This window comes from Ochotona princeps, chromosome 2 (assembly GCF_030435755.1).
Source record: "Ochotona princeps isolate mOchPri1 chromosome 2, mOchPri1.hap1, whole genome shotgun sequence".
In the NCBI taxonomy this organism is placed as follows: domain Eukaryota; kingdom Metazoa; phylum Chordata; class Mammalia; order Lagomorpha; family Ochotonidae; genus Ochotona; species Ochotona princeps.
The window spans coordinates 5210556-5229019 of record NC_080833.1 but is presented as its reverse complement, the minus strand read 5'-3'; the positions used below and the strand labels follow the sequence as shown (position 1 = coordinate 5229019).

Genomic DNA, 18464 nt, shown 5'->3' with positions numbered 1-18464 from the left:
AAAAAGATATAGTTAACAGATTCACTGAGAATCCATCTTTGTCTGGAAGTGGAGATGCACACTGCATTGTATCCTCACATCTGGATGTGATAGTCTCTATAACACAGTTACTGTACATCCCTTTAAAAGAAAAGCCACAATACAAAATAAACAACAGGAAGAAAAAAAAGAAATTTACAATGCCATGAAGTTAAATAACATGCTACTGAATGACTAATGTGTCACTGAAGAAATGAAAAAGAAAATCAAGAACCTTCTTGAAGAAAATGATGCTACTGCAAGACTTATGAGTCATCGAAGAGTTTAATCAGAAGAAAGTGTTTTGATGAGATGAAACTAAGAAACAAAAACATTAAAATCCAAGAGATATAGTTTCCGTTGATCTTTCTTGGTGAAATATGTCTCCCGTAGGTGACAAATCGATGAGTTTTGTTTTTTTTTAATCTAGTCTGCTAATCCATGAAGTTTGATTGATGAATTTAAGCCATTTACATTCAGGATCATTATGAATGGGTGATAATTTGGTCCTGTCATTCTAGCAATGAGTCGTTCATTGATTTAGTCTGTTGTTATTTTACTGGGATGTTCTTCACATTTGCTTTGGTTTTGGTGGGCACTAATTCCTCTTCTCTGTCAAGAGAACATGTGTAAGTACCATTTGTAGGGCAGCTTTGGAAGAGGCATATTCTTTTAACTTTTCTTGACTGTAGAAGAATTTTGTTTTATTTTCAAAGACAAAGGAAAGTTTTGCTGGGTACGCTATCCTGGGTCGACATTTTTTTGCTCTTAGAATCTGGAATATGTCACTCCATTTCCTTCTGGCCTGTAGAGTTTCCTGTGAGAGGTCTCCTATAAATATAATTGGCATTCCTTTATGTGTCGATTGATTTTTTTCTCACATACACATTTAAGGATGTTTTCCTTATGTTCGATTGAAGAGAGCTTGATGATCATGTGTTGTGGTGAAGATTGCTTTTGGTTGGGAGTTCTGTGTCCCTCCTGGATGTTGTTTCCCAATTCTTTCTCTAGATTAGGGAAAATTTCCCTTATTATTTCAATGAATACACCTTTAATCCCAGCTTCTCCTTCTGCACCTACTGGGAATCCCATAACTCCTATATTTGGCCTTCCATATTATCTTTCATTTATTTATTTTTTAATAGTGTCTTTCAATTCTTGAACACATTTTTTAGCTTGACCCAGCTCTGCTTCCAGCTTTTTTTTTTAAAGATTTATTATTTTTATTGGAAAGGCAGGTTATATATAGAGGAGGAGAGATAGAGAGGAAGATCTTCCATCCAATGATTCACTCCCCAAGTGAGCGCAATGGCTGGTACTGCGCCAATCCGAAGCCAGGAGCCAGGAGTTTCTTTCCCGGTCTCCCACATGGGTGCAGGGTCCCAAGGCTTTGGGCTGTCTTTGACTGCTTTCCCAGACCACAAGCAGGGAGCTGGATGGGAAGTGGAGCAGCCGGGATTAGAACCGGCGCCCATATGGGATCCTGGCGCGTTCAGGGCGAGGACTTTAGCCACTAGGCCATGCTGCCGGGGCCCTGCTTCCAGCTTTTTGTTTGTTTCCCCCTGGTGACAGAAAATATCTTCCAATTCTGAGATTCTTTCTTCTGCCTCCTTCATTCTATTTTGGAGTCTCTCCACTGTACTTTTAGTTTGCTCCACTGTATTCTTAGTTTCTGATATATCAGCTTTCATTTGTGACATATTCCTGTGTGACATATTCCTTGAATTTCTTGAACTCCTGTATCACATGCTTCTCGTTGTTGATAAGAAGCTTTATAACAAGTGTTTTGAATTCTGTGTCCCCCATTTTCTCAATGTCTTCCTCAGTTAACTGTGAGGTTGGCAAAGGCTTTTGTTCCTTTGCTGGGAAGTCTTCAGTAATATTCATTGTGCCTCTGTCTCTTCTTTTGCTCTTGGTCATTGCACTTCTGGTTAGCAGATTCTTCTCTTTGGGGCAGGTTTCTAAGCTCTGTCACCCACAGGTCTACAGTTCAATTTTACTTATTGTGGTTGGTACACAGCTCTTTGTTTGCAGTCACTTGTGCCACTGCCTCCAGTGAGTTCCAGGTCTGGGTTCTTATGTTAGATTTCCACCATGGTCTCTGTAGCCCCAACTCCTGGCTCACCAGTCTCCACCTCCTGTGATACTGTGCTGAGGCTGTACCATTGTCTGTACAACCTTTCTTCCACTTTTGGTTGGAGCAGGTCCCAGGATTAGGGAGCCACCAGGTGTCCTATATAGCTAGGTTGTTGATGGTGCTGATCTTGTTGAAACCTGTTGATTGTTAGTTCTGAGGGCCACATGGACCTCTTTTGACCCGTACAATGCCACAGTCGGTACTATTTTCCCTGTGGGACCAGTGCAATGCAATGCAATGAGCTCATTGAGTTCTTGCTGAGCTCAGCGTATGAACAGCTCACTGTTGTCCCCTGCAGTCTTAAATTATTTGCCACACTGTAAGAAATGGTGCCTGATGTGCCACTACTAGAGTTTTTGATCTGCTGACTGTCAGGTCTGAGGGTTACCTGGACCCATCTTGGGTGGAACCTGTAGGGTGCCATGTTGTTGCAGTCCACTGAGCCTGAAATGAGTTCACACCCAGCTCAGTGCATGTGCAGTACTGTCCATAGCCCTTGCTTCCTTAAACGAATACAGCACATTTGGAGATTCTTGGGGCTACGACTTCAACAGATGGATTTTCTGGAGGGAGTGGCACAATTCAGCTTATACCAATCCTGGATAATTGCATTTGCCTGAAATTTTAGAAATTGCACAATAACCCATGGTGACTAAAAGAGACCACAGTTGCCTGGGGATGGGCAAACATGAATGTGTGCTGCTGGTGTATCAGTCGCTGCAACACCACACCATTGTTTTTGCTGCTTTCCTGTGTCTGTCAGCCTCCAGGTACCCCTCTGCTGTCATTCTATCCTCTCCTATTTCCTGGAATGTGCCCTCTCTGCTTCACACTGGCCAATGTGTCTCTGTCTTTTTAAATGTGCCCTTAACGTATTCCGCTGTCTTGATTCTCCCCAAATTTTCTCCTTATTTTTTTAAAGCGGGAGTTGCATTGGAAGTTAAGCACCTACATCTAGAACTGGCACCCATTTGGGATGCTGGCATCGCAGACTTAAACTTGTACAGATTGCCATACATGGTTCAAAGGCAGTTTGGTGGGAAAGGGATGGTCATTTCACTCAACAGAGTCCCCGATTGTAAAACCCTTGACTCAATCCTTTGAAAATAGAAAAATGACTATTACTCAAAAAATCCTGAATGGAAAACTGAAAATGTGAGCCTTCTAGAAACAACAAAAAAAAACTTAAGGTAGGCAAAAATTTCTTAGCTATGGCACTAAAAGAATGGCAGATGAACAAATAGAAAAAAATCAGACTCAATCAAAATTTAAAGCTTCTATTTTTTATGAAGGATACTGTTAAGAGACCAAGAGCATTGGTAGAAAATATTTGTAATATTGTATTGCAATACTGTATTGTAATATTGTATGTACTAATCCAATGTATTAGGAAAACTCTCAACAGTTATTTCTAAGATGGGGCAGGCATTGCGACAATAGGTTAGACCATTGTTTGTGTTACCCAGTGTCCCCTACGGGAGCTGGGAGCTGATTTCAGTCTTGTGCTATCTCTGATATAGATTCCTTCCTGTCTGGAAATCAGCCCTTGGGCTCCAGACACCCTTGTGGGAGACCTGGATTGGGTCCTGGTTCCTGGACCAATACTTTGATCTGGCTATTGGCTATTTGGAAATGAGCCAGTGAATGGAAGATCTCGCTCTCCCTCTGTCACTACACCTTTCATTTAAATGGATAAATATTTCTAAAATTATTGCCAGCACGATAGCCTAGCGGCTAAAGTCCTTGCCTTGAATGTGCCAGGTTCCCATATGAGCACTGCTTCTAATCCCAGCAGCTCCACTTCCCATCCAGCTCCCTGCATGTGGTCTGGGAAAACAGTCGAGGATGGCTCAAAGCCTTGGGACCCTGTACCAATGTGGGAGACCTGGAAGAAGTGCTGGGCTCCTGGCTTTGGACTGTCTCAGCACTGTCGTTGTGGCCGCTTAGCAAGTGAACCATCAGATGGAAGATTTTCCTCTCTGTCTCCTGCTGTCTGTTTATCTGTCTTTTCAATAAAAGTAAGTACATCTTTAAAAAATATTACTAAAAAAATTCCTTTAAAAGTGAGCAGAGGGATTTGAACTTTACTTTTGTTATGTTAACGGTTTCAATGAAAGTGGCGTCTGAGGTGCGATCCCTCTGCCTGCATCTTCTTCCTGGGGCTTGTGCGTCTCCTCTCCTGCTTGGCAAAGTTCGACTTTCTGCGCTCGCTGGCCAGTGTAGCCTAGTGAGAACCCCTCCTGGGGTGAAAATCCTGTGGCCAGTTGAGCCACTGGCCTTGCTTGCCTGGCTGTGCCTGCTGGTTGAGGGATTCTTCATGAACCTGGATGCCTCTGCTGGTTTGCCAGCCTCGACTCTGCCCTCACACTTGTGTGCTTCCTCACCTTTCTGAGTGAGAGCCCTGTACTTGCTCTTCCGCCTGTACCCTTCTGCCCCCCTCAGCCCCTGCCTCGGTTGGAAGTCACAAGGGAAAAGCTGCGAAAGGGCCTTGCACAGCACATGAAGTTTTTATTTTGCTTAGAGGGTGACCAGTATGCTCACGAAAAAAATCCTAAGTTATTAGTTTGTTAGGGGAGTGCCAATTGAAACCATGGTGAGGGGCTGGCATTGTGGCATGGTGGGTAAAGCCACCACATAATAAACGAGTCCTGGATCCTGGCTCAGCTGCTCCATTTCCCATTTAGCTCCTTGCTTATGGCCTGGGAAACTGAGGAAGGTGGCCCTACTGTATAGGTCCATGTGGGAGACCAGGATGGAGCTCCAGGCTCCTGGCTTCAGCCTGGCTCAGGTTTGGCCATTGCAGCCCATTTGGGGAATGAACCAGCAGTTGGAAGATACTATTCTCTGTCTCTCCCTATACTTTCATCTTTCAATAAATAAATAAGTCTGGGCCCACAGTGATGGCTCAATTAGCTAATCTTCTACTTCCAGTACCGGGATCCCACACAGGCACTGGTTCATGTCCCAACTGCTCCACTTCCCATGCAGCTCCCTGCTTGTGGCCTGGGAAAGCAGTCGAGGACGGCCCAAAGCCTTGGGACCCTGCACCTGTGTGGAAGAAGCTCCTGGCTGTTGGCTTCGGACTGGCTCAGTGCCAGCCGTTGTGGCTATTTGAGGAGTGAAGATTGAGTAAAAGATTGAGTGCTCTTTCTCTCTGTCTCTCCTCTTTAAATCTGCCTTTCCAATAAAAATAAATCTTTCTTTAAAATTAAAGACCCTATTTTCAAATCAAATACAGCACATTTGGGGATTCCTGGGCTACGACTTCAACAGATGGATTTTCTGGAGGGAGTGGCACAATTCAGCTTATACCAATCCTGGATAATTGCATTTGCCTGAAATTCTAGAAATTGCACAATAACCCATGGTGACAAAAAGAGACCACAGTTGCCTGGGGATGGGCAAACATGAGTATGTAAGAAGAATGATCTTTGGGTGTGGCAGATATGTTCATTTTCCTGACTCTAGAGATCATTTCATGCATGCACACGCATATCAAAAGTTATACTTTGCGGAGAGAGATGAGGCATGAGCCACAAAGCCCACGATGAAGAGGGCTGGAGCTCCTCCTTTAGCTGAGCTTTTAAGGGTCTTGAAATGGGAGTGGTTATGCAAACCTTCCCTCCTGCCCACCTGCTCACCCTGCCCCAGTTTCCAGGTAAGCCTCATTTGACTCACAGGTAGGCAGAAAGTATTACACAGGCAGGTGAGTTGTAACTTCCAAACTCATGACGTTGAGCTAGCTTCCTAAGACCATCTCATTCCCCACTTAGGGATTTCTGATCCTTACTCTCAGGTTTGCTGAAGGATGCAGATTCTTATCTTCCTGCTGCTTAGGGGCACAGGTTCTGATGATGGGTTCAGAACTCTCTTCCTATCTCATTTAATGGATCTGTCTTTATGAGGTGGAGAATGTTTTTAGTCACTGCCAATAGCTGTGTTCCCCGTAGGGTCTTATTACTTTGAAAGGTTGTTGGATTCTGAAACAGAGGCGTTTATTAATCAGCAGGAACAAAATTGGAATTGCAAGTGGAGAGCTATGTAAGAAGGAAATATAACTTATTACTTCCCAAATGTTGGGTGTTGATGGGTTGTCCTTGTGCAGGTTGTAAAACCAGCTGGCCTGAGTATAAAGATTTTCAATGTTTCTTTTCAGCGAAGATGCCGGCAGGTGGCAGATTCCATGAACCCCTGCACAGGTTCTTCCTTGTTCTGTGAGTAAATGCTTGAAGGCCTATTTGTTAGCCATTACTACTTTAAACACAGTGTCCACAGACTTGAGTGCTTGCTGTAAAACTGGAGTGTAAGCCAAGTTACCTAAAGCAACAGCGAGGTTTTTAAAAGTAGCTTCATGCAACATGCCAGGAGCTTCTAATATTGTAAAAGATCTCACTAAGAAAAGCAGCTCCCACAGAAGATCAAGGAGAAGTAGGTAAAACATGTCTGCCTGAAAGTGCAGCAGCCTTAGGAGTGAGAAAGCAAAGACTTTATCTTTTTGCCTTTTGAAGAGGTATTTGAGATTTTACTCATCTTGCATGTAAACCTGTGAAGACTCAGAAGGTGGAGGTTTCATTCTTGATAAATCTAACTCCCGCTTGGGATGCCCTGTAATTTCACTAAGTAGGTGTATTCAACACCACCTGGCAGGGCCCCTGCCATTGAGCTCCAACTAATTTGAGGTGGAATCCCCCCTTTCACGTATGTGAATAAACTTGGTGTCCTGGAGAGCTGGCTGCTCATGAACATTGAGATTTGACACTGAGAAAATTACCATATTCTACCAGAGCCTTTTGTATTTGATCAAAATTAATAATATACTTTATCCGGTCTTGAGTCTCTGAGTCAAAAGGGGTGTCAGAGGTTTTGGTTATTAACCCAAATGCTGGAATCCTATTCTACAAGTCCCAACCAGCCCCAGAAATGTCTTTAGCTGCTTTCTTGTCTGTGGTGGCCTGCTTCATGAAGTAGCTTCTTTTTCTTAGTTGAAAGAGTGCAGTAGCATCATTTTTTTCGAGAAGGTTCTTGATTTTCTTTTTCATTTCTTCAGTGACACATTAGTTATTCAGTAACATGTTATTGTAAATTTCTATGTTTCTTCATGTTGTTGATTTTGTATTGTGGCTTTTCATTTAAGGGGATGTACAGTAACTGTGCAATGAGCCTGTCATATCCAGATGTGAGGATACAATGCAGTGTGCATCTCTACTTCCAAAGACGGATTCTCAGTGAAGCTGTTAACTATATCTTGACAACAGTGTGCTGGACTCTCTGCCAATGTGCGTGCCCACAATGATGGACATGAGACTGTGTATGGAGAACTAAATCATAGCAATGATAGAGTGGGACTCAGTTGGGGGAGGGCAAGGGACTTGGGAAGGGGATAGGGGAAATCCCAGGGCCTATAGAACTACATCCTAAAGTAATAATAATGATAATAACAAAGAAGTAAAAATTTAGCAACTAATGAGATAAGAGTATCTTTTACTTAATACACTAAAGCAAAGTCTCTGAGAGCCAGATTCACTATTAATTCTAATAACACAACTTTGAAGACAAAGGTTTTGTTTTTTAAAAGTCTTATTTACTTTTATTGGAAAGTCAGGTTACAGAGAGTAGGAGAGACAGAGGGGAAGTTCTTCCATGTGCTGCTTCACTTCCCAAGAGCTGCATTGGCTGGAGCTGTGTCGGTCCAAAGCCAGGAACCCAGAGCCTTTTCCTGGTCTCCCATGTGGGTGCAGAGTCCCAAGGCTTTGGGCCGTCCTCGACTGCTTTCCCAGGCCACAAGCAGGGAGCTGGATGGGAAGCAGAGCTGCTGGAATTAGAATCAGTGTCCATACGGATCTCGGTGCTTGCAAGGTGAGAGCTTTAGCTGCTAGGCTACCGTGCCATGCCCACAGGTCCTTCTGATTTAACAAATCAACTCTGTGTGTGACATGTGATGTCCGTGATCACCTGAGGCTCTCAATATGTGATGCCTAGGCTGTGGAAGCCTCTTGAATCTTCAACATCTTCAGTCATTTGACCAAGCCACCAGGCACAAGGTGGAAGTTCTCTCCTCCCTTAGGAGAAGAGCACAGCCTCTTTGAGGTCTGCCTCTTTGCCCTGGGCCATGGACCACAGAGGTCCTTCACGGAGGGACACTCTGCATAGCAAAGTTCTGCCTTTCCACAGCTGAAATGCTTTCTCATGGCTTTTTGGCTGGACCACAATGCCTTTTGGGCCAATCCTGAGACCAGTGAATGCCCTTAGGCTTGCCATTCGACGAATCTGCTACAAGGACTACTACCTATGTTGGAGAATTTTCTTTAACATTCTGTAAAATTGTCATTCTCACTAGCCACCTTTATTTCTCATATACATGCACACACATTTCACCATCTAGCTCATGGGGATTTGTGATCCTTAGGAATGCATGCACAACTACACAGCTGAGCAGTCTCTCTGCAGAATGAGAACACAAATAGCAATGGCAGACATGGCAGACAGGCGAGGCGAAAAAAAAAAAAGCAGACATGGCTCTCCAGAAGCCCAGTTATGCTTACACATTTGACTTGGATTCAATGTATCACCTGTAATTTTGGCAGCTTTTATACCCAAACTGGGATTTGTTGTTTTACCCAGCCTGCTAGGAGACTGTATTTTGACCTGCCTGCTGAGGGTTTTCTTATTTCAACAAGCCACTGTGCCCAAGGTGGGCACCACCATTACAAAGAAAACTCTAACATATGTGAAAACACACGCATGTATTCTCAGGGCTTTTTTACAGCACTTTGAATGAGCTTAAACCGTTGCCAGCATCGCTGGACATGGGCATGCAGGAGATCACACCTCATGTTGGGAAGTGAGTTCTCAGGTGAGAAAACCAACTGATGGAAGCCTGTGCTGCTCTTTGTGAGTGATACAGGGGCTTCAAGAAGTTCATGGAGCATTTTAAAAGAGATGCCTTTGTTGTCTGAAATGCAGAGTTCCAGAGAAAGCAAGCAAGAGAGAGTTCTGCCACCCATTGCTTCACTCCACTAATGACCACAACAACTGGGGCAGGGCCAGACTGAAGCCAAGAGCCTGCAGCTCCATTTGGGTTTCCCATAAGGGTGGCAGGGCCCAAGCACCGAGGCCATGTTCTGCTGCTTTCCTAGGCTCATTAGCAGGGAGCTGGATCAGAACACTTAAAAATCAGACCAGAGCTGGTCTTGAATGTTTAAGAAAAGTATTTGGGCAAGAAGGTGAAGAAGAAGCGGACAGAGGGGAATGAGCACTGTTATTCATCTTCCCAGTGCCAGCAATGGCCTGTGTCATGGGAGATGGGCTGCAGCCCGGAGCTGGAAACTCAGTTCAAGTCTCCTGTGGGGGTGACAGGGACCCAATTACTTGATCCATCACTGCTGTCCCCCCGGACCTACATTAATAAAATCCTGAAAACAAGACTTGGGGTCAGGGATTTGGACCTGGGGGCTCTGATGTGAGATGGAGGTGTCTTGACCGTACAGCCAAATGGTGACTTGAAGCTTTGGAGCTGAGTCCAGACGGCCCTGAAGCTTCCTGGAGGCCGCCTTGTCAGTACGGGAGAACAGAGGCCACCTTGTCCCTGTTGCTCGACTTTTCCCCAGTGTTTCCATCAGACCCAGAGGGACGTCTTTGCGCTGCGTTGCCCAGAGAGCATCCTCTCTTACACAGCTGGGCATGGTTCCTGGTCCCCTTGGGCCACTCTGTGCTCCTGTTTCGGCAAGCACCGTGAACCTGTCGCACAGATGTTTGGTTCAAGGCTTCCTGACGTCGGCTCTGTGTTTGTGTGGAGTGAAGCTGGAGTAGGGCTGCGTCATGGCTACTTTCCCAGGGCCCTTAGGTGCCATCTGGGCCTCTGAGGTCTAAGCCCCTTGGTCTCCTGGGTCTCCCTTGATCTTCACGCTTGGGATCTGTGCATCTCCCCCTGGAACAAGCTGTTCCCTCCCAAGTTGGCAGGGGTCTAGCTGAGGCCTGAGACTGAGCCTGTGCATGCCACAGGCGTGGGATATACAGTTGCTAAAAGGCCAGGTGCAAAGCTGAGCACTTTGGGTCTGGCCAGAGAATGGGGAGCTGGAGGCTCAGAGCTGCAGAGGGTTGGCCGCCCTGGGCGCCCCAGAGGGGCTCAGCCCACTCTTGCTAGAGGGTGCCACACTCCTTCGCCAGCGCTGGGTCAGCCCCACTCCACCCCATCCCCAGCCAGAGGTGAGAAGCTTAGCTGCGGTGGGCGGGGTATGCCTGCCAGGAAAGATTCTCCCAAGTGTGTAACCTCTGAACCCACTGTTTCCCACGCATAGCCAGTGGGGCAGCCCGAGCATGACAATCTGAATCCACCATCAGCGCCAGCAGACCACACCCTGGCTTTGCTCCTTGGTTTGCAGCTTGTGGGGGGACAGGGGAAGGAAGGGAGAGGGGACAGGAAGGTAGGGAGGCCGATGGCCTTGGCAGGTGAGGAGGAGGGGCTGGGAGGTTGGGCTACAAAACAGGGTGAGTGTACATGTGTGTCCTGTGAGGCTGCACTGAGTGTGAGACGTGAGGACACAGGAGTGACTGCGGCAGAGTGGAAATGAGGGTAGAAGCCCCCGGGCCTGGCCGGGGGTCCTGGCTCGCCAAAGCCCCAGTGTCTGTCTGTGCACAACATGTTCCATGCTGGTCTAAGAAAGTTTCTGCCCTTTCAGCTTCATAACTGAGATTTCATGGGAGCGGTGGGAACAAGTTGGGCAGAGAAGCCGAGAGAGGATGAGACGCAGGATCCTTCTCAGAGAGAAGGCAGAGAATGCTTCGGTGCCCAACGCAGACCTTGCTTCTGGAGCCTTCTCTGCAGAGTGCTGCGTCCCCAGGGGTCATTGGCAAGTACAGACTGTATGTGAACCTCAAGTTCAAGGCTTCTCAGGCCATTGTTTCCTCCTTTGTAGTTAGAAAGACTCATCAATGTTGCTGCCTTCCGATTTTGCCAAGGAGGTACAGCAAGGACCACAGCTAAACCAGGTACTGTTTCTTTTGTTAAAGCGAGGCTTCCTTAGCTTCTCCCAGGGCGTTGCTTAATCTCAGAGTGAACAGCCCACGAATGGCCTTCAATCAGACTGTTTCAATTTCAATGAAAATCCCGCCACCTTTGGGGGTTCACCCCACCTCATGAAAGATCTGTGACTGCCATCTTCGGGCCCAGCGTGTCCTGCACTCCTGGGGTCCCTGTCTCACACCTTCTGGCCCCTGGACCTCTGTCCACCTGCAGTGGAATTTGACATTGCTGTTTGGTGAGGAGACCTTGGCCCCGTCTCTGTGTGGCACCTCTGTGGTGTCCCACGGAGTGCCTGCCTCTAGGGACACCCAGCTCTGCCGACCAGCTTCCTCCATGAAACTCAGCCCGGCCGAGCAGACCCACAGCAGAGGATGTATCAAACCCACAGGAGCAGGCTGGATTTCATCAAAAGCCTCAGTGGCACCTCCGAAGGAAGCGAGTTCCTGAACCTGACCCCGGGAGCCGCAGACATAGGCTTTTCCTCAGGCTTTGCTTCTCGGGGCGACGAGGCCCACAGAGAGCTAGCTGGAGCTAGGTGGGTGGAGGTCACTGCGGGTGGTGATGCTGGCTGACCACTAGGCTGGCGGCCTTTTCTGGTCCACAGGCTCCAGACCTTGCAGGTGGCTTCTTGAACACACCACCTGCTCAGCAAGTAAGCAAGGTCTTTTGTGAAGTTAAACATTTTGGGATGGGTTGGGGGTCAGCTTGATAGCTCAATTGAGTAACCACCCTGCTTGCAAGCACCAACATTCTATATGGGCACAGATTTGTGTCCTGGCTGATCTACTTCCCATCCAGCTCATTGCTTGTGGCCTAGGAAAGCAGTGGAGAATGGCCCAAATGCTTAACCCCCCAAAAAAACAAGCTTTTTTTTTTTTTTAAGCAGAGAGGGAGAGCGAGGTTGATATTGCATCCTATGGGTCAATCCTGCACCAGCCAGGCTGAAGCCAAGATGCAGGAGCTCAGCCCAGGTTTCCCACATGGCTGGCAGGAGCCACGTGCCTGAGTCATCACTGTTGCTTCCCAGGATGTGCATTAGCAGGAGTGGGAATTGTGAGTGGAGCTGGGACTTGAACCCAAGCATGCCAAAGTATGATGGGAGACGCAAAGGGCATCCTCATTACTGGGCCAAGTCCACCCTCAGGTGAGCAAAGTCCAACTTGCTCACATTTTTCCAAGGCCAGCCTTTTCTCCACTGACGGAGCCTGTGACAGTATGGGGTTCTCCGGTCCACTCTGGTGCAGACCTGGGCATCAGCCACTCCAAGCTGTTCCTTACTGCTGCTACTGGTGTGTGTGTGTGTGTGTGTGTGTGTGTGTGTGTGTGTGTGTGTGTGTGTGTGTGGGCAGGGATGGGAAATGATGCCTTACTTAGAAGACATAAATCAAGTCCTCAGGGGGTCAGGGTTGTGGCATAGCCAGTCAAGCCGCCTGGGAGGTTAGCATCCCCTATGGGAGCCAGCTCAAGTCCCAGATTCCCCACTTCCCATCCAACTTCCTGCTAACACACCGGGCAAAGCAATGGAGGCTGTGGCCCAAGTGTTTGGGCCCCTGCACCCACATGGGAGCACTTTCTCTTTCTATAACTTTGCCTTTCAAATAAATCCTTTTGAAAACATCAAGATCTCTGTGAAGTGTTTTATCTAAGAGAAGAACAGGTGTTTGGGAGCGGAGATAATCAGGGAAGCAGAGCCTGGGGGATTCAGTGTGGTGAGGCCAGAACTGAGATGGGGACCTGGATGGCTGAGATGGGAGAACGCAAGGGTGACCTTGACCTGAAATTCTTTGCAAAGTCCCTCCTTGGCAAGCTCTGCCATCCACTTATGTCGACATCACTGTTACCACTTTGTCATCACATGGAGGTCAAGTGCTTGGGTGGGTGCTGAGGGTGAAAATGCAAGCACACGCACGGCAGACTTACAGGGGAGGAGGGCAGGACAGGGGTAGGGCAATCTGTGGCCCGGGGAAGAAATCTTGGGGAGGTGAGAGGCTGGCGTTGTAGAGTAGCACATAAAGCTGCTGTCTGTGATATCAGCATCCCACGTGGGTTCCAGGTTGGTTTTTGGCTGCTCTGCTTCTGATCCAGCTCCCTGCTAATGCACCTGGGAAAGCAGTGGAGGATGGCCCAAATCAATGGACCTCTGAAGACACATGGGAGACCTGGAAGAAGCTGTTGGCTTTGGATTGGCCCAGTTTCAACTGTTACAGCCACTTGGGGAGTGAATCAGCAGATGAAAGATATCTCTCTCTCGGTCTCTCCTCTTATCTTTCAAATAAATCATCTTTAAAAATTTTTTTAAAAGAAATATTGAAGGAGGGCATGGGCCCACCAATGGGTCTGGGGTGGAGCTGGACTCCTCTGGAAGGAGCTGGTGCCCATAGCTGCCACCTGACTCTCGGCCACTCTGCCTAGATGGGGCCTGGGGTCAGGCTGGGGCGGGGGCAGGGGCCAGCTGGTGTGACTCAGTGACAGCCTCATGACGTGGATGTGTGTACCACCACGAGACAGCTCATGTTGAGTTCGACTGTGTGCTGGGAGTGATCTTGAAGCCCCTGCACAGGGGTGGGACTTGCCCACCCAGCTGCCACTCCCACGGCTTCCCTTGCTCAGCTAGAGCTGTGGCCAGAGCTGCCACCACATTTGTAGCTCACCCTGACCTCTCCTTCCTCTCCTGCGTCCCTCCTCCCCTCCACTCCCTGGGTCCAGCAACTCCTACCACTTGGGGTGAGCGGAGTGGTGCTGTATCCCCAGTGCAGCCATGGGTGGCATCGTCATCCACTGTCTTCCTATTGTCGTTCCTGTTAGCAATCACCAGGCAGTGCCAGGCACCCAGTCGGCCTCACTGAACTGAGTACCTGGGCTGTGGGTTCGAGAGCATTGTCACTGGGCTGTGCAGTCCCTTCCAAACATTGGGGGCACGGGGAGGAATTGAGCCTAGGGCTTCCTCGTGGCTCATTTTCACCTAGTTCCCTGTGTTCACTGCTGCTCCTGCCCCGTTCCTGCCTGGGGCTGCACCAGCCTCATAAACGGTGTGGTTGGGCCCCCCGGCCTTGGCACAGGAGTTGGGTAATTGGAGAGGGTGAGCTCCCAGTGAGATGGGCTGCTAGGGGTACAGGATCAGAGAAGCTCCCCACCTCAGGGACTCAGCCTGCCTGTACTGCCCACGCAGGCTTGGAAACCCCCACAGTGATTTTGGGAATTCTGCTGTAGCCCCTCCTGGTTTGGTGGTTTTCAACCTGCAGCCCAGCCAGCCACCTGCAGCCGTGACCCTCTCGGCCTTGGAATGCAGGAGCAGGGTGCTGGGAGCGGGGGTGGGAGGGTCTTTCCCATCCATCAGCAGGATTCTTGTGGGACAGGATTCTGAGCAAGTGTAGGAGAAGTTGCTTCTCAAGGAAGTTAAAAGAGGGATGGGATATTCTGTGCTCCTGCGAACTGCTTTTTACATGAACTAAACCCAAGGTGCAAATTCCACTCCCACCCTTCCCAGGCCTTGTGTGCTAGAACCTGTGGAGGTTTCTGAAGAGGCAAGCCTTGGGCAGTGGTGCCAGGAAAGACCCAGGTGCCCCTTGGAAATGCAGACCTGTGCAGGTGCGCCTCCCGCACCTGACACAGACAGCGGTTTGGAGTGCACTGAGGAGGAGCCTCCTTGTTACTCCCCAGGCCAGCTCACACTCCCTGCGCCCTGGTTTACCTCCATCCCTGGGCAAAGCCTCTGGCAGCTGGTGACCTGGCAGCAACTGTTGGGTAGCAAGAGCTATTACGGTCACTTCAAGTCCATGTTGACTTCTCTGCATTAGGCAATGGAGTGGATGGAGGTCAAGGCCTTTCCAGGCAGACCCTGTGGAGGAGTCAGAACACCCTGTATTCCTCCACATTTGTCATTTATATATTTTTAAGGATTATTTACTTGAAAGGCAGAGAGAGAAGGGGGAAGAAAGAGAGAGAAACCTCTCAATCTGCTGGGTCCTTCTCCAACTGCTCACACTGTGCGGGCTGGGGCCTGGTCCAAGCCAGGAGCTAGTTGCTCCGTCTGATTCTCCCACATGTGGCCAGCAAGGACCCAAGGACCTGAGCAACCACATGGTACCTAGCAGGGTACGTGCCAGCAGGAAGTGAGACTCTGAAGTAGAGCCTGGATACAAACCCAGGTGCTCCAACATGGGATGTGGGTATCCCAGGTGGCAGCCTGACAGGTGCACCAAATGCCACCCTTCCTGCATTTTCAGCCCTTTCTTCCTGCTCTCTGGTGGCCTGGGATTCTGGACAGTGGAGAGGAGGAGGGGTAGTGCTCACGTCACCCACTCTCTCCCGTGCGGGATTTGGGGCTCCCTGGGAACGCCCTGCAAGCTGGGTAGTTGTTTCCCTTTTAGGGGCTGGGACACAGGGACACATCTTCACAGGTGTTCCAGCTTCTGTGCCCAGCCCTGTCCCCTGACAGTGCACCCCCTTTTAAAAAAATTCTTTTATTGGAAAAGCAGATATATAGAGATAAGGAAAAATTGAGAGAAAGCTCTTCCATCCACCGATTTACTCTCCAAGTGGCCACAACGGCCAGAACTGGGGTCGATCTGAATCCAGGAGCCAGGAATTGCCTCTAGGTTTCCCGTGTGGGTGCAGGGACTCAAGGCTTTGTGCCATCCTCCACTGCTTTCCCAGGCCACAGGCAGGGAGCTGGATGGGAAGTGGAATAGCTGGGACATAAACTGACACCTATATAGGATCCCAGTACATGCACGATGAGGATTTAGCAACTAGGCTGGACCCAGAGACAATCCTTTTTAAATTTATTTATTTGGAAGTCAGAGAGAGAGAGAGAGAGAGAGATCACCCATACACTGCTTCGCTCCCTAGATGTCCACAATGACTGGTGCTGGCCTGGGCTGGGCCAGAGCCAGGAGTGTTTTCTGGGTCTCCCATGACTGCAGGACCCCAAGCACTTAGACCATCATCTGCTGTCTTTCCATATGCATTAGCAGGGAGTTACATTGGAAATGGAGCAGCTAGGACATGAACTGGTGCCCATATGGGTTACTGGCACTGCAGGTGTTAGCTTTATTTGCTCTGCCACAGCGCTGAGCCCCACTCGTACCCCTTTTGTCCCCCAAGGAACTTGGTTGGTAAGGCAGTGTCCTTCCCTCATTCGGACGTATTTCTCGTGCGTGGTGGACAGACCCCAGGGCTGGCCTTGCCTTCTTGCTCTGTGGAGTCCCGGAGGTCCTTGTCTTAGGCAAGGGAGTGCTACAGCCCCAGAGATCCTCTCTCCAGAAAAATCGTCCCTCAGCCTGGACAGCCTGGACCCTGCAGGCCCAAGGGCTGCTTTCACGCCTCACATCGGAATGTGGGAGCACTTGGCTCCCACTGCTTTGTTCTCTGCCTCAGGACCTTTGTTAGAGTTTAGAGGGGTCAGTGACAGCAGTATCTTTGGGTCTTTGGGTGGCCACTGTGCGGCTGGACACATAAACATTTCCCATTTCCTGTGGGGGGAATTCCAACCCCAGGTCCAGGAAATCCAGAGGTTATGAATGACCCGGGTGGGCCTGGGACAGGCATGAAGCTGGGACCATGGGCCTGAGACCACCAGGACGGAGGGTGATGGCTGCTGGCAGCACTTGGCCACAGTGTCCAATGTTTATTTTCTAAGACAATCCTATGACTTGGGCCGTTGTCTCTCTGCGAACCCCTCAGGCCAGAACTGAGCAGTTGTAGGTAGCTGTGTGCCTGGGCTGAAGTCACTGTTCAAGTCACATTTCTCCATGGGACCAAATGATTGCCAGAAAGTAGGGGGAAGGTTCTGGGCTCCTCATGTGACTGCTTCAGCTCCCCAGCTCCTGTCCTGCATGGACATTTTGGCACTGGAAGCAACCTAGCTGACAACAGCCAGGGTCATGGAGGACTCAGGCAAGCTCTTGGTTGTCAGGGATGGGAGGGTCTCCCGGCCTCCCCTGCAGCAGGCATCAGAGCAGAGGTCAGAGGGCATGCTGGGTCCCTGCTTTTATACAGCTGTTGGCAGACACAGTGCCAAGCGGGCAGTTTGCTAACCTCAGCCTCGAGTGTGCTGCTAGGTGTCCAGGTCGACAGCTGCTCCACCTGCCTTCTGCCGGCAGGGAGGGCAGGAGAGAGGGAGAGAGGGCTCTGTCCATCTCACCCATTCTGGAAGAGGCTGTCTGGGAGAGCAAATGACAAAGAAGCAAGAAGGGACAGGGGAGGGGAGAGAGGAACGGGAGGTGTAAGCTCCCCTATGTAACCCTGAAACATTACTGCAGGGGCCAGTGCTTCGTGTTCTGACCTCCAGAACCCGGGATCAGGGACTCTCCTTCGCATGCCACCCCTCTGGTTTGTCTGCCAGCATGGGCAGGCTCTTCCCGTGCCTCAGTTACCTTAGCTTACTAGGTTTGATTGACAGCATAAGTCCAATATTGCTTTTATTTTTTCATAGGCTCGATTGTAATACTAGTTATCAAGAAAGTATGTCACCCTATTTAAACAAGAACAACCTGGCTTCTTAAAGGTGCGTAAGAATGGCCACAGCTGGTACAGGGCTAAGCAGCAAGGAGCTTGGAGGAAACCCACATTGTCTCCAGAAGGAACACATCTGGAAAGGCTCCGTCCACTGCCATGGCCATCTGGACGGGGCGAGATGATGGACAGTGCAGAAGGATACTGGAGGGGTGAAGCCAGGATGTTTCGAGGACTTGCACAGCAGTGAGACAAAGGCAGCTCGATCTCGTCACACGCCAGGCAGAGGCCCTGGATGGGCCGGCCTGGACGCTCCATTTCTCGCAGAGCTCCTGTGAATGCACCTGGAAGGCCGCAGGGGATGTTCTGAGTGCCTTGGCTGCAGCCTGGTTCAGCCCCAGCTATTGCAGCCATTTGGAGAGTGAACCGGAGGATGGAAGATCTCTCTGTTTCTGTCTCTGTGTCATTCTGCCTTGCCAATAAACCCTATATTTTTGGAAAGCCCAGTGAATGTAGACACCATGGCGGACCTGAGTGGCATTGGGACAAGGCACACATTGTGAAAAGTATGAACTCCTTCACTGGGTATTGAGTATGGGGGACGCTGTGTGTGTTGTGGGGGATATATAAAGTCTAGGGGAACTCTCTATTTTCCACTCGATTTTTCCATCAACTAAAACCACTCTAAAAAAAACAAAGTCCAGGCACTGATGCTGCGATACAGTTAAGCCGCCTGTGATGCCAGTGTCGCATGCAGATACAAGTTGTTCCACTTCTGATTCAACTCCCTGCTAATGTGCCGGGGAAAGCACAAGAGCATGGCCCAAGTGC

General features: G+C 49.2%; 1 long non-coding RNA gene across 3 annotated transcripts in view; it reads left to right on the top strand.

Moving 5' to 3' along the window:
- The window catches only part of LOC131482260 (uncharacterized), a 43577-nt gene extending 25612 nt beyond the window's left edge, over positions 1 to 17965 (top strand). Inside the window, exons 2-3 of one of the 3 annotated variants that reach the window (XR_009246837.1) lie at positions 8922 to 9008; positions 17686 to 17965. This is a non-coding gene — a long non-coding RNA (uncharacterized LOC131482260). Of the gene's footprint in view, positions 1 to 8921; positions 9047 to 17613 lie in introns of all 3 variants that reach the window. The other 2 variants (XR_009246836.1, XR_009246838.1) reach the window with 2 other exon arrangements.
- Positions 17966 to 18464: the final 499 nt, after the last annotated feature.